The following is a 13,618-nucleotide window of genomic DNA, read 5'->3' on the forward strand; positions in this document are numbered from 1 at the left end:
AAAAATGCAAAATTCCGTTGCAAAACGCGATTCGTGATGGAATTTCTCGTTTTCGCGACGGAAAAATTCCGTCGCAAATCGAGATTTTTCTTGTAGTGATATATATATATATATATATATATATATATATATATATATATATATATATATATATATATATATATATATATATATATATATATATATATATATATATATATAAGGTAAGGTTACTATGAGAACCAATTTGGTGCATTAAAAATATAGATCTATGAATGAGATTAATTGGGAGAATTAAAAATGCGCGTGTGCATATGGAGCGTTATGTTATGTGCATATTAAACATATGTGTTGTGTGCAACACAAGGACATACTTAATATGCACACGTATATTTTTAATTTCCGACTAATCTCATCTATAGATCAATTTTTATAGTGCACTAGATAGATCAATATATATATATATATATATATATATATATATATATATATATATATATATATATATATATATATATATATACACACACACTCACGCGCAGTTTTTCAAAGTTAATATTTTTGTTTAAAATTAAATAATATTTTAACTATTAATCTAAAAATAAAAAAATTAATATGAACTTGCACTGTTAATAACATTTGAACTTGTACTATTAAATTTTTTTTATAAGATTTGAAATATTATTTGATAACTTATAAATATTATAAAGTGTATTATAATTTATAAGGTCTATGCTAGATTTTGCTTAGGCCTAGACCCGTGCCTAGGCCGGTTTCAAGCAGGGCTCCGGACTATTCTTTTATAGGACCTGAATCGACCATCTATAAGCCGGCTCGGGTTTCGACTAAGCCCGTTAAAACTCAGGCCCGTTTTTTTTTTTTTTTTTTTTTTTTTGGGCCGATTCAAGGCTGGTTCGACTTTGAACCGCCCCGTGGCCACCTCTAGTTACAAATCTAGAGAGGGGGGGGGGGGGGTGAATAGAATTGTATACGATTTTGAAAATTTTACTATTCAGTTAATTGAACCGAAGAGTTACTTCGTCTCAATTAACTTATCGTGGAGTTTGCACAACGGAAATAATTTTACCCCTTTTTAATAGTTTGCACTTAAGTTTTGATCTTGCTAAAATATCAGTTTGTTTGCTAAAAGATAAAAGAGAGATTTTTATAGTGGTTTGACCAAAATCCAGCCTACTCCACTCTTCTGCTTAAACTCCAAGAAGGTTTGTACTAAACCCTTTACTACAAAAGACCACTCTAGCTTTGAACACAAAGGCCGGTCTTGAGTATCTAGGTTTTTCAACTCCACACGAGTTTACTCCACCCCTTTCTACTTCTTCCAAGTAGAAATACAAATTTTCAAAGATAAAAATCCTTGAGTTTCCAACTCGTAGACTTGGCTCTTGCATTAAGCTTGATCTTCACTCTTCTTCAACTCAAGTCACGACTACATGTAGCTTTTTAGCTTGTTTCTCTCTCACTGGTCACTTAAACTTAGCGCTTGGAAATTGCTTTGAATACTTGTGAATTTCTCTTTTGAAAGAGTAGTATCTTCTTCAATCTTGAATGAAAGTATTTATAGGCGTTTTGAAATAAACCCGTTGGAGGGAAATCTATTTTAAACGTCCTTTAATCATCGGGTAATGAGCAATGGACAATTCAAAAGGTTCAAAAGCTAAGGTTGCTTTTGTGTATGATTTTTCAGCCGTTAGACCACCTTTAATTGCTGAATAATACTTGTTGTTCTGCTCCTTTTTTCTAGGCATTTTAAGGAAAGTCTCCATTGAGATGTGTACCTAGGTCTCCTTTTGCCTTAGTCACATTTTCTCACAAAGCTTTATTACTTTAAGGTTTGAGTTTTTTTCCCATTTTGGCCCCTTGACTATCACTCATTCTCAATTTTGCATTCCGACTTTTAATTGCACCCAATGTGATCCCTTGACTTTAAAAAATTACCACAATTTGATCCTCCATTACATATTCCATCAACTAGCTGTTAAGTTCGGGGGTATTTTGGTCCATTCATCTGTTGTACGCCTTAGCTTCTTCTTTTTCCTTTTCTTTTTCTTTTTCTTTTTCAGTCTTGAATCTTGATTGAATGTGAATTATGGTTCCAAAATCTATATTCCAGAATCTTGATTCAATGTGAATTTCGACGGGTTTGTATAACTGCTCGAAGCTTGAGTACTTTGACCTCTCCCAGAACTTCTTCGTGGGCCTCATTCCTTCTGACATTGACCAGCTCCGGATCCTCCGACACCTCAACCTCGGCGGCGTCCCGCCTACGATCGGGAACATGACGGAGCTCCGATTTCTACATCTTTACTCCAATCTGTTCGATGGTACTTTCCTCGTCGAAATCTCCAAATTGTCGAATCTCGAGAGCCTGGGAATGGCGTTCAACAATTTCTTGTCGGCAGCCATCCCGCCGGAACTCGGTGAGCTTAAGAAGCTCAAGTTTATCTGGTGGCGGGCCGCGAATTTGATCGGAGAAATTCCTAGAAGCTTCAAGAATCTATCAATCCTTGAGCATTTGGATTTGGCTTATAATAGTTTAGAAGGGTAAATCCCTAGAGGATTGTTCTTGCTCGCTAATCTCAGCGAGGTTTTCCTGTTCAAAAACGGGCTTTCGGGTCATATTCCGTCGGGTTTTGCAGAATCTTCTAGATTGTCCGAGGTTGATTTGTCAATGAACAATCTGCTACATACTCTGCTCCATGACTAATCTTTAAGAGAAAGAGCATTCCGTTTCCCTTCGGCTTTTCTAACCCGCAAAGGCCCAAACATCATAGGTGAGGGTCTCTGTTACTTTTCCCCCAATCTATGTTTTCTCCCCAAGTCTTAGCTTCCTAATTTCGTTTTATTTACAAAATACTAAATTTACAGTTGAAGAATAGAAGTATTTTGGCTTTTGATTTGCGGCAGTCTGATTTGAATAGGGCCACAGGGGTGGTGTGTCTTTTTCTATAAAGAAATGGTTGGAGATGCTTAACATTTATGGAGATGGTTTATCATATAAGTTGGAGATTTTTTCGGTTTGCATTTGGAGTTATGATTTTTTATTTGGAGTTTTTTCTGAACGTTAAACAATAGGAACACGATGGAGGGATGAACAATAGTTGATTTAGGCGTGTAGCATATGAATGGACCAAAATACCCCTGAACTTAACAGCTGGTTGATGGAAAATGTTACGGAGGACCAAATTGGGATAATTTTTTAAAGTCAAGGGACCACATTAGGTGTAATTAAAAGTCGAAATGCAAAATTGAGAATGAGCGATAGTCAAGGGACCAAAATGGGAAAAAACTCTTAAGGTTTCAAACTGTTTGCTCAGATAATGTTCCAAGCAGTTCCTTCGAACAGTTAACTCTTTATCATTCGAGTTAATGGTTCGAACCTTAAGCTTTCAACCTTTTGGATTTGGGTAGTTGACCTTACTATTTGACCTTTTACACGTCTCTCCTATTCGGTAAGGTAGGCCCTTTCATTATTCGGCCTTTGCAACCTTCTGATTTTGTACTCTTTGACTTCTACTCTTCGATTGTTCATCTCAAACTCTTCAGTTCTTGAATTCTTCGAAGCTTCGTTGTAGGCTTGACTGCTAACCATCCGAAAGGGTAACTATTCAAGTTACTATTCAGACTATTCGAACGAAGAGAATAGAGTTCTTAAGTCTAAGAATAAAAATAAATTGGGGATCAAAATTTCATAATTTTGGTATCATCAAAATCTAAACTACACTTGTTCCTAACACAAAGCAATCCAAATAAATCAAATAATTAAAAACCCAAGAGTTTACTGAAAGTCAATGTTAATGTGCCCATTGACAACAAGGTTCAAGCTAAGATGGGATTCAATGGTGTCCTAAGAGATGATAATGGATTCTTTATTGCAACAAAAGGGATCCAGCAGAGTGAAGTAAGCATTAAGCTGGCTCAAGGAAAAGAACTATAACAATGTTCATGTGGAAACTGGCTCTCTTCGAGTGGTGCAATCTCCTAAACAAAAAACTGAAATCTCTTCTTTTCTTTTAATCCTTGAGGATATTAAACAATTATTGAGTGACTTTTCTCATGTGTTTATTACTTTTGTAAAACGATTAGCAAACTAAGTTTCCCATACAATAGCAAGGCAGCCCGTTTCTATGACTAGCTGTTCAGAGTGGTTCGCATATCCCGATTTGCTTTTTTTGGTCTTAACATCTCTAGCCCAATCACGGTTTGTATACACAATAAGTTCTACAACTTCATTAGTATAGTAAAAATTCTATAATTACTTAGCTTGTACCTTTGATATATCTCAAAATTCATTTTGCTATAGTCCATGTGATTGTTTTGGTTTCTCCATGAATTTGCTAAGCAACCGAAGTCTAAAAAAATACATTTGGCCTTGTAGCAACCAAATACCTCAAAGTCCCAATCAATTTTGTACCATTCACATTCTTACCACCTTCATCTTCTCAACTACGAGAATTAGAACTAGCTTGGAATCTTTCATATTGAATTTCTTCAAGATATCACAAGCATACATCTTTGTACCATGACCATTTATGAGCTAACTATTGGCTATTGGTGGCTTTAATACACACACAAATTTGGATTCCATGTAAGCATAAAAAAAGTCACATGTTGATCAAATCAGTGATAATTTGATGAACAAGTAACAATAGGATTTAATCACCTCTTTTTATTTTTATTTTTATTTTTATTTATTTATTTATTTTTTTTTACATGTTAAAGGGAGTTATGTGGAACCTTTAAAAAAATAAAATTAGAAGGGCTCTCAATTACACTATTCTATCCGCAATCATTATTGTATGGACCAAGCTGTGTAGACCATATTTTGTATACTGTAAAATAATGTACATTTAGTACAAAAATAATATACTTTTAGTATATTAAAAATGTACATTGTATTCAAGGAATGTACATTATTTGTGTACTGAGTGTATATTATACATTATATTATATAATGTACATTCAGTACACAAATAATGTACATTTATATTAAAAATGTACTTTTTGTTATAGTGCACAACACTCTGTGAACCATGATCCACACAATAATTTGCCCTTATGGAGGTTAATTGCAAAAAATCTATACATAATAAGAAGTTGAGTTAGGTAATAAATATAAATTAGGTGTAAACCAACCTTACTCTACAACTGATAAGGTTGAAATAAAAAAAAAAAAAAATTAATATTTTTCTCATCATTCATATATTGTGGTTCAAAAAAATTGGAACAGGTAAACCAAAAATTGGAACATGAATAACCAAAAAAATCTACCCTCAGCTCAGAATTGTGATTCATATGTACAAAAAAACATTCTAGGTACTACGAGTCCTTACCAAGGTTAATTTGGACTGAATTAGAAGTGGTCCTATACTAGTATGATGAGCTGGTTGTCGGACAAGACAAAGATTTGGAGTTTGGACAACCAACTTTGGGTGCTGCCTAACTGCTATCTCTGCTACATAAACTGCACCATTAATGGTAACTCTCAAAGCATCCTCATCAATATTTTTTGTGAATTTTTTTGTACTTACATGGAGGAGAGAGAAGGTGAGGTGAACTCTGAAGAGGAGAAAGAAGGGAAATTTTTTTTTGTATTTGCAATAATTTGATTTTTTATGAACCCCACGAAAATTAAAAAATAAAAAATAAAAAATAAAAAATAAAATCGTGCACTGCACCAAAGTTGAAGCACATTCTCTTCACCAACATCGCCCTCCTTTTGTTGTTGTTTTTGTTTTTGTTTTTATTTTTTGAAAAATTAAAAAAACCCCTCAACTGTTGGAATTGCTCTTAGCTATACTTGCCGTCAATATTGAAAAAGATGCTAGGCGCTAGATTTTTTATTTTATAAGATTATTCGTCAAAACGACGTTGTTTTGGCGAATAACCTTAAAAAAAAAAAAAAAAAAAAAAAAAAAAAAAAAAAGGAAGGGGGGGGGGGAGGAGGGGGGAGAGAGAGAGTGGTTCGGCCGCCTAGGCGCCCGGCTGCGGAAGAGGCCGATTCCGGTATTTCTCGACGCAGCCAGACGCGATTTTTGCAACCTTAATTGCTTGCCATATATGTCCAAAGTTATAGTAAAGTTTTATTAGTCGTTTCAGTTAACTACTTCCAACTTATTACACATGAAACTTATTTTAAAAAATTATATATTTAATCACTATGTTTGAATCTCGATTGTAGTATGTACCACCCAGCCAAGAAAGTTTGCTAATTACACTTTGGCATTCATTCCTTAATTCAATTTACATCAATGAAAAGCAACCCATATTGCCATATGTTTTTTGTAAACCCAAGTAGGATTCTAGGAACCACTCATCAATTTGACCAAAAGATATGAAAGAGATGAAAGACACAATGATAAGTGTACTCAGAAATTATATGTTCTGATTTTATTGAATGAAAAAAAGTACGAGTAAACAATAGAAGAAAATGTAAGATTACATTATTACTAGAATCTTACTTTTGCTGGTAGCCTGGTAGGCGTTTTGTGTAGATTAGTGTATAATTGTACAAACATTTGGATTTCTAAAAGTGAGTTGAGACATATTTCGTTGGCAAATTATATCGTGCACCGCGGTGCATAATTAATTATGCATCGTGCACTAAAACGACGTTGTTTTGTTAAATGAAAAGAAACGGTGTTTGTTTTCCGTCGTTCCGCACTATTCCGCAAAAAGTAACTCTGTTATTCAGTTTTATTTTGTATACACTGCAGTTTCAGTTGAACACAACTACAGTTTCATTTCGATATAACTACAGTTTCATTTGATATTTATAGACTCAAATATGTGAAAATGTTATTTAATTTTATTTTATATACACTATAGTTTTATTAAAACACAACTACATGATCATTTTGATATAATTACAGCTTCATTGTACAATATACACTCAAATATATGAAATGTTATTCAGTTTCATTTTATATACACTGCAATTTCATTTCACCACATTACAGTATCATTTTGATATAACTGCAGTTTCATTTGATAATATTATAAAAATAATACGTGAGGCAGTGTCGGTTTAGATGCACTGTAGTGTCAGTTGGTGTTTAATACACCAAACATACGAATTCCGTTAACAGTAACGGCGGGCCGTTTCTTTACTTAAAGAAACAGCGCCGTTTTTTACCCCGGTGCATGTGCACCACGGTCGACGATATAACGACTGTATTTCGTAAGAGTTAATTTCACTTTTAGTCCTATAAATATTAGGGTCTTGTCAATTTCAATTCACGAATTTTAAAACTGTCAATTTAGTATCTTAACTATTCATTTTTTATCAATTTTGATCACTCAGGCCAAATTGTTGGCCAAAACTCACCGGAAAATATTAATAGGTAAAATAAAGAGGGTATTTTAGTCTTTTTACTTCTCTTTTCTTTCTTCTTTACTTTACCTTTATTAGTTTACCTATTAATATTTTCCAGTGAGTTTTGACTGTAGTGATCAAAATTGATAAAAATTGAATAGATAAAGTAATAAATTGACAATTTTAAAAGTCGTGGATTGAAATTAACAAAACCCCAATAATTATAGAACCAAAAGTGAAATTAACTCTATTTCGTAATTAATCTCTTATATCAAATCTCTTCTCTCAAATACTGTCCACTAAACCATTGAGCTAAACCCGTGCCCTCTCTTATATCAAATCTCGGAACAAGAAGTGGTAGAGATTTTTGAAATTAAGGTGTAATCTTTTAAGAAATAAGAAACAGAAGAAAACAAAATTTTCTTGGGATTTTATATCATTAGTCTATTGTCAATTTATGCAATAACTACTTTCAGGCTTTTTCAGATAATCAGTTTTGTGCTGCAGGTAGGGATGAAGAATTAGTAGAGTGAGGATAGGAATGGGCCTACTTTGAATTGCTAGCAAATTTTGTGCTTCTCTGTCTACCTCCTAATTGCCTTGAAGGGTCATTTTCTTTTCGATATTTGGTTTTGGGTCCCTCCAAATATTGTGTTTCTTTAACAAGACAAGACAAGAAAGTAATATTGGTCTAAGACCATGTACAACACCCTCATTTAATCCTCACTTTTCTACATAAATATCTTTTACGGTATATGTTTAATATGTTACTAGAAGATAACAGTTGTTTAAATATAGTGAAAAGAAATAAAGCGGAACCCGAATATGTTCTTGTAGTACGGTACAAAGGTAATTTTGTAAATGTACCATTAAGATTATTTATTATATTATCACAATTAATAAAAGATCTGTTCTCTCCAGTAGACTTTAGCTCTTGGTTGAAATGTGTAAATTTTTCTTCTTTTTCTTCGTTTTTGTTTCCTGTTCTTGACCTCATAATCCCGTTTTCCTTAACATCTCTCATTTTAGTGAATTTTTTATCATGTTAATAAAATTATCCCATATTTTCCTTGACCTCATAATCCCGTTTTCATTATCCCATATTTTCCTCATACCTAAAACTCAACCAATTTTTTTCTCTCTCCTAAACTTTACAATCTTCCTCTAAAAATTCGAAATAATATTATTTTTACTTCATTATTGCTTATTTATATTGATTTTTATTTTTTCAGTGAATTTTTTATCTCTAACTTTCTCTAATTCTCCGTAAATACATGAATAAAGCAAATTTTTCATCTATCAAATTTTAGTATATGTTTCATAATATTCATATAAATACTTATATATTTTGATTTTTATTCTTTTTATGTTTATATTCGTAATATATATTTTTCTTATTTTTAACAAGTTACTACGAATAGCGAACTATTGTTCGCAACAACAATTTGGGGTTGCAAACAGTAGCACCTTCTTGTTGTTCGGAGTCTCTTATTGTAAATAATAGTTCTTTGCGTGATGTCTAGCAATATATCAAGTATAAATATATATATATATATATATATATATATATATATATATATATATATATATATATATATATATATATTAAATTTTTATTTTTTTATTTTATGCAACTTGTAATTATATTTTTAAATATTTTATTTGATCAATTCTTTTATTATAAATTTTATTATTCAATATTGTTATGAATTTCTAATGAAATAATTTTTTTTTATGTTTATTAATAATATATATAAGTAATTAGCATATAAGTCTCAACCTACATTCTATGGAGATAAATAATAATGTTGATGTGGGTGAAGAACTATATAATAAAAAAATTTTATGATATATTATAAATGTTTTGTAAGAAAATTATATAAATGATAAGAATCAAAATCATTGAAAGTTTGTAAGGATGTATTCAATTTAGAATTTCAATGACTTTAGTAGACTTTTTTTAAATAAAAAGTTGATAAAAGTCTATTGAAGTTTTTTATATAGACTTTTATAGAGTCTTATAAAGTTTTAAAAAGTTTTGAACGACTCTATGAAAGTCAATCAATGTTTATTAAAATCTATCATTTTAAAAGTCTTTAAAACTCTACAAAAGTCATGATTGAATACACCCCCTTAGTATATATTTAATATTTTATGCCCTAATTTTTATTTGTTCTCCCTTATGTCCCGTATTTGGTTTCAACCATACCTATACAATTATTTTATTGACAATTATAATCAATCTTGACTATATTATCTTGCATTTGTAAACTTAGAATTACCTATTTAACCCGCACCGGCTTAGCTCAATGGTTTTGAACCTCGGCGGCGGCAGTGCGGGAATTATGTCCAAAGTGGGCAGATTCCTTGTCCACAATGCTCTGTCGGGTCGGAGTGTGGGGGGCCCTTGGGGTTGGAGACTCAACCTCTGGGAGAAGAATTACCTATTTAAATACGCAAATTCAACCTTCAATTATCTATGCATGAACAATTTCAATATAATCCTGCCTTAATATACTAAGTACTTATTTAAAAAAAACATTGGGCATTATCCCAATCGCGCAATGCGCGTAAAAAACTAGTAATAATTTAATAAGAGTAAAATAGAGTACTAATTATGCCAACTTTGATTAGGATGAGGTTCGAACCTAAGTCCTTTTTTATTAAAATCAATGAGTAAGTTAATGGTGAACTAGCAGAAATTAACGGAAAGATAATATTTAACAGAAAAGTTAACGGATAATCATATTCATTAAGGATAAATTAGTAAATCTTAAAGAAAAATTAAAATATGATCTATCTGAGTCATTCATTTGATTAAAAAATTTGACCGTCATTTTTTCTACCCATTATAGGTCTAACTCTCTTGAGCTCTTATTGGTATATATATATATATATATATATATATATATATATATATATAGATTATATTATAAACCATGTTCTATCCGGTGAGGTGAATCACTAATAGACGTTCATTTTTAAGATATACTGAAGATTTTTTATAGTAATATATTAAAATTAAATCTATATCAACTAAACATGAGCCTTCAAAAAATAAATATGTAATACACTAAAAATACACTTAAATATTAACATATATACGGAGTATATCAGACGTTCATAGTATAATAATTGGGCTTAGGAATTCCAAGCTTAAATTTGGGCAATAAAGTCATTGCGCACGTTATGCCATGGAACCGTGTTCACCATTCATGGTGAACACGGTTCCAACGGTGTTAGTGCACCGTTATCTTTTTTTTTTTTTTTTTTTTTTTTTTTTTTTTTTTTTTTTTTTAATTACGTGACTGCCTACACATTCACTTTGGAACCATGCCTACACATTCACTTTGGAACCATGAGATTATGAATTTTCTGTTATGAGATTATGAATTTTCTGTTATGAGATTATGAATTTTCAGTTATGAGATTATGAATTTTCTGTTATGCGATTATGAATTTTCTGTTATGAGATTATGAATTTTCATTACATTCATAATTTCGGAGTTTCGGACATTCATAAATTATGAATTCATGCATGCACATTCACTTTGGAACCATGCCTACATATTCCCGTCCGAAATCACGGACATTCATAAATTATGAATCCATGCCTGCACATTCACTTTGGAACCATGCCTACACATTCACTTTGGAACCATGAGATTATGAATTTTCTGTTATGAGATTATGAATTTTCAGTTGTGAGATTATGAATTTTCTGTTATGCGATTATGAATTTTCTGTTATGCGATTATGAATTTTCATAAAATTCATAATCTCATAACAGAAAATTCATAATTTGATCAGTAACGCGCCGTTAACTCCACATCTGCGATTTTTTTTTTTTTTTGCCTAAAAACGACGTCATTTTGATTTGTGTTCACCATTCTCGGTGAACACGATTCCACGGCATAATTTGCGCACTATTCACTGAAGGCATTGTGTACCGTTCGTGTTATAAAGATATGAAGTAAAGGGGCGTTTGGTTCAGGTTATATAACATAACCAAGGGAATGTGACATTCCAAAGCTCACATTCTGGTGTTTGGTTCATATTATCTTAGGGAATCTAACATTCCCAAGGAATGTCACATTCCCAAGGAATGTCACATTCCCTCCACATAGGATTTTGAAGGGAATGTGATTCCCTTCAAAATCTTAGGTAATGTAAGATAACCTTGGTTATTTACTTATCTTAAGGATATTATAGTGTGTATAAAAGATAACCCTAAACCAAACATGATTATATTACATACCCCAATTTTAACCAAACACATGAATCTAACATTCCCAGCAATCTAACATTCCCTAAGGTAATCTGACATTCCGTGAACCAAACGACCCCTTAATGCTTTATTATGAACCATGAAGGAAGCTTAAATAGCCTACACATAACAGCAAAGTCTACTCCTATGCTATTAACCAGCAGATTAATTCTAACAAATCAGACAAAGTCTAACCACAAAACTAAATATAATAAATGATATACACTACTCCTTTACACGTGTCACCGGATAGTGTAAATAAAGTCATTGTGCACCGTTATAAGCATTCGTGATGATAACGTGTTGTGAAATTGGATAAATCATTGTGTGAATAGTGTAATGTTTATGTCTCAGGAATACAATAGAGTAAAGAAAGAGACATAATACAGAGATAATCATCAATGTTTTATTAATAATCCTTGAGTATAATATATATATAAGATATACAGAGTTCTAGTATAACAGTACTATAAAGGATGAAGATGTATTATCATAGTACGTATAATACCTTTAGTAATGTCCACATATATATTTATTTACAACACTCCCTCTTAGACATTACTATATCATATTCATACCTCATTTAAAACCTCACTATAAAAAAACATAGTGGGAAAAACCTAGTTGAGGAAAATAGTGTATGATATATGCGTGTTCATGTATTGCACTAGCTACCTCGTTAAAAACCCTTTAATTAAGAAAACAACATCAAAACTCAATCAAAAGAAAAATAGTACAACTGTTGATCATCAGAACCAATCTTCAAGATTGATTCAAGTAAATGCCACTCCCTTGAAAGATAATGATCTTCAAATCCTACACATAAAAAAGACATCTTTTCAAAAATAAGTGTAGCAAGGAACTTTGTGGTTTTTGGTAATTCGCTAGTCAATCAATCTTTGGTTGATTTGATCATTTTCAACTGTTTGACTTAGTCAATCAGCTTAAATGAGTGTGTGGTTAATGACTTTTTCCTTCAATTGATTCATCCCAATAAGCTAATTCTTGAAACGCTAAGTGAAGCAACGTTTTTGGATAGCTGGTTGCAATTAAATTCTAAAAGACAAGTTTATCCATCAATCTTTTTCTTTTCCCCCCCTTGCATAGGTAGTCATGGACAACATTCAAGAACACACAGTTAAAAATTAAATTGAGCAAATTTGATAATCGATGGTTGAATAATTGATAAAATTGTAATAGTCGAGGGACCAAATTGTGTTCTGATTCGCGGACGCTGGTTTTCTACAACCCCAAGAAAAATCGGCACAGAGCACACTGTTTTTCTAACAACGGCGGCCGCGGCGCCACTAAGTTCCGTTCTCGATTCTCAATTCTCTCTTCTTCTATTCCTTTCAATCCATTGTACATTTAACTCCTCCAATTTCAATTCAATAAACCTTAGAACCCTAATTCTTAAGAAACCCTAGACAGACCAAAACCCTAATTCAGAGATATGGACGCAGACCAAAATCCTCAGCCCGTCTGCGCCCAAGAAGCTCTCAATCTCCTCAACTGCGCCACCGAGACCCCTTACGATCCTGAAAAATGCGCCCGTCTCCTTGAATCCCTTCACCAATGCATCCTCAACAAGGTAATTTCCCGTTTCTGTGTGTTTATGATTATGCCTTTATCTTTATTATCGTTGCTATATATAGAGATCTTTATATCTGCAAGTCCTGAGCTTTGTTGCTATTATTGTGTAATTTTGATGTGTGATCTTAGATTGTGATTAAGCTTTAGGATTTGAAATTCGGATAGCAATGCTAGGTGGCTGTCATAAGTATATTGCTGGGGCCTGAGCATGTAGTTTAGTACTTTAGTAAGACAATATTATATATATATATATATATATATATATATATATATATTGAAAACAGTAAGACAATAATTTAGTTATACCGGAATTTAAATGTATACAGAAGTGCGTTTGATCAAATTCTGAGCAAATGCAAACACTGAAGAAAGTGAGGAAATAAGTGGAGGGACAGATGTAGAGGAAAATTTAGAGCTGCTGCAAATATTTAGTTGATTGGAAGAAA

This window comes from Ipomoea nil, unplaced genomic scaffold (genome assembly GCF_001879475.1).
Source record: "Ipomoea nil cultivar Tokyo-kokei standard unplaced genomic scaffold, Asagao_1.1 scaffold2761, whole genome shotgun sequence".
NCBI classification, from domain to species: Eukaryota; Viridiplantae; Streptophyta; class Magnoliopsida; order Solanales; family Convolvulaceae; genus Ipomoea; species Ipomoea nil.